Source organism: Merops nubicus, unplaced genomic scaffold, assembly GCF_000691845.1.
Source record: "Merops nubicus isolate BGI_N331 unplaced genomic scaffold, ASM69184v1 scaffold36470, whole genome shotgun sequence".
Taxonomy (NCBI): Eukaryota; Metazoa; Chordata; class Aves; order Coraciiformes; family Meropidae; genus Merops; species Merops nubicus.
This window is the reverse complement of record NW_008582816.1, coordinates 3,363-7,297: the sequence shown is the minus strand read 5'-3', so window position 1 is coordinate 7,297 and position 3,935 is coordinate 3,363.

Sequence of the window (3,935 nt, the reverse complement as noted above, 5' to 3'; positions counted from 1 at the left end):
CCTGCTCTCTGTCAGCAACCAGAAAGGTTATACCAATGCAGCTTGTCCAACTTTATTTGAAGTTGGGAAAGAAGGAAGAGAGAAAGAAAAAAAATCACAGTTCCAGCCCCCTCAGCAGCAGAACCAAGATAGTGGGATCTGCACTACAATATCACCTCTAGCTCTTGCCAATGTGGTAAGGGACAAGTTGGTCTCTATCTCTTCCTAGTCTGTTATGCCTAGCACGTCTTCTGTGTCCTCCTTTAGCAGCTGCAGAACACATTTTCATCCCTTTCTCAAAATGGTCTTAACTTGTCAAGAGCCCGCTCTAGCGTTACTCCTTGGAATGCAAGAGCTTACATGTGAACTTAGCTGTCTCTGTTCAATCATCAGTAAGAGAATATGACAACATCCTTAGGTCTGTGAATTCATTCATCTTTGACAGTGCCTGAATAAAGGAAACACTGACCACTACTTTACTTGGTTTCTTGTTTCTGACCTGCTTCATACTGAATTGGGACTTCTGCATTTTTGGAACTATACTAGATTAACTTCAACGGACAGAAAGCAGCTTCAGTCTTGATACATTGATACACTTCCTGATCTAATAATGTAACTGAGGTTACATTAACATCTAATTACATTAACTAAAGTTTCAGTTAACATCTACAGTAACACGGCTTGTCTTTTCTCTGCATGGCGCTCAGGCCTCCTTCAGGGCCTACAAGGTTTTTTTCACAATGACTCCAAGATATCATCCGTCTCCTTTGGAAAGAAAAGGGATGAAATCATGCATAAGCAAAGAATTCAGTCTACATTTATCTCTTCCTCCTTTCTCACAACCATTCCAGAACAGCACAAGAGAATTCTGTTCAGGACTGCTGTATACATGCTATACCTTGCTCACAATCAGCAAGTCTCTAGTCACAGAAATTTGCAGGCAATCAGGTGCTCCCAGTGCCCTCTCAAAATCAAGAGGGCTGTAGTAAGAAGCCCATCTTTAGTAACTTCAGCCTGAATTTGGGGGTGGTGCCTAGTAGAAACTCAAACAGATTTTCTCCTCCCTGCATCTGTTGGGTTTTGCTCATTCTCAATTATAAAGATGAGCTTTTAGGTTTCAGTACCTTTGTTTCCCTGTTATAGCATACCTCATGCTTAAAACCTTACCCTAGTGGTAGGGTAATTTGATGGAAAGAACTCAGTGCTATAAAAGCATTCAAGTTCATGGTGGTTTAGCTCCTTCCCTCTCCCCTTTTTTCTTTTTTTTCTTTTTTCTTTTTCATTACTGCCCTCACAGTAGCAAAGCATCGACAACAAGTAACAGTGTCAACACACTTAGAGGAAAACAATTCTTACTTAGGCAAGACAAAGAACTAGAGTATCTTATAGGACTGTACTGCCACCTCTGTATGAGGACTTGAGGTTTGGAGAAGGCTAATGTAACGTACCCTCCAGTAAAAAGGTCACATAACCTAACAAGAGAGATAACATAAAAGAAGTTGCTAAAGGAAGCCCTGGTTTCAAAGGAGCCACAGCACTTGGGTATGCTGTACCAGTACCAGTCAGATTCCAGTCAGCACACTGTCAGTCTTCCAGTAGTTTCAAATACTGTCACACTTTTTTATATCTTTCAGCATATGTGGAATCTCCTGCAAACCATGGAGAGCTTGGAGCCATAGAAACAGAAAGAAAATTTCAGCTGCATAGCACCACCTTTCACTCTTGGCAGAAAGAACATATTGAAAAAAACTACTCTCGTTTCATTGGGAACTGATCAGCCTCAGACACACTGAACAATTACAAAACAGAACCCTGAATTCTTACTTTTACTGTTCTGATGAGCAACTGTTCAGAGCCCTCTGAGCTCTGAACACAGCAGAGCAAATAAAAATCCTACTGCCTTCTGTTAACTTTAGCAGGCAAGTCAGCCATAACTCATAGTCAAAACCAACATTGGCTAAGACAGTAAATGAAGAGCCCCACAGTATTACAGTCCTATGAAACTTGCCTAACCAACTGTGTGATACTCCCCTTACCTTCTGCTGCAAAATCAGCAAGCAAAATGACTTCTTCAGATTCTGCAGTATCATAGAAAACATGAAAGTAAGTATGAAGAACTTCCTATCAACAGAGGTATGGAACAAAAGAGGAAGTAAGCTACAATGTACAACAATATCCATGTGACACACTCAACAAGTTAAATTCACCAAGAACAGACAAGAGACCTGAACAAAAATTTGTTGCTCTCATTCCACATATTACAAGGGTTGCAAGTCACTAGTTGACCCATCCCTGCTATAGGACTTTTAGAAAAGAAGCAAACATATTCCTATTACAGCTGTATTGAAACTACTGAGGCTTGCAACAGGGACAAGTAGTAATTAAATAGCATGTCAAAAAATAATTTGAATTAAAATGATCTGCAGAGTAGACTCATGATAATTTGAGTGACATAAAACTAATATCTGAAGTTACACTTGCACATTAATGCAGTTTTATCTTCATCCTTCATGAAAACAAAAGTCTAACATCTTCATAACATGAAGGACTTATTTTGCTGTACTGAAGTACTGCTATTGCAGAAATTATTCTTTGTTGTTTATTCTCTTTCTTTCCTTGTCAACATAGAATTAGATGGTGGAAAGGTAGCTTTTCATATGCCCCACGATAGACACCAGTCTCTATTAAGAACATGGCAGCTGATAAGGCAAAAATGCCAACAAATAAGATGTTGCAATCCCTACCCTGGTATATCTCCGCAAGCTCTTCTGGGTTTGGTTCATATGAAGGGTCAATATAAATATAATTCAGAGATCCAAATTAAATCACAGACACAAGCACTGAACGACTTGGAAACGGTGCCAGAATCCACAACGTTCACTACTTCAAAAATACACAAGATGATGACAAAAAGCAGTTTTAAATGTTTTATTTACTGCAAATCATGAAAAATGTAGTACTCATTCTATAAGCATAGCAAGTTTGGCTTTGTATCTTTTTCTGCACTAAGTGTAATATCAGCTCAGTCACTTTAGTAACTATAATGGCCCCTGGCGAGTATGACCCTGGCATGCAACAACTTCTTCCATAATATAACTACCAAAAACTTAGGTGTGTGCACCACCCAGAGGCTTAAAGAAAGACAATTTCTATACAGTCTTATTGTTTAAAAACTATTCAAGCACAGCAATACTGAGACTACCTTCAGCACAGTGCATCCATCTTTCTTTACTGTTACCCAACAGGGCACTCATGATGTGGAAGTAACTCAATGTTCTCTGTGCACAACTGTAGAAATTAGCATGGTAGCCCTAGAAATAGCATAGACTTAATTGTTTTATGGAATAAATAGTTTAAATCGGCATATGAAAGGCTGAAGAAAAGGATACAAGCTTGGCAGGTTGTTGACAGACTTTTTAAACCATGAAAACACTTTGCAAGAGAAATGATGGAGGCACAGAGAAGATTATGACTACTGAATCTTATATGATGATTCAGCAAAATAAAATCAGTATCATTTCTTTCAGAAAGTATGTAATTTTATTCCTTTTTTCAAGCTTAAGTTTGGAGTAAGGCTTTCTACAATGCAGTTCCTTGAACACCAACATCTTTCAGGGGCAAAAGAACCAACATTATTTGTCACTTGCAGAGCAAAGCTGAAGAAGCAGGTCAGGTGTAATGGTTTGAAACCTGCTGCCCCTGGTGGGTGGAGATCTGAAACCCTAAACCAGGTACAAGCCTGAATGAAAGGGGCGTACACCTGTCCTATTCCCACTCCCCTTTTCCTGTCTTCGGGACTTCCTGCCAAGGTCTATAAAAGGGGTGAGAAAGGCACGCCTCTTCCTCTTCTTCCTCTTGCTCCTTTGACCTTCTACCTGGGCACACGCTGCTCTGCTGCTCCCTGTGCTACACGTGGCCGTGGCCCTCTTGGAGACCTGGGCCTGATCTACAGACTC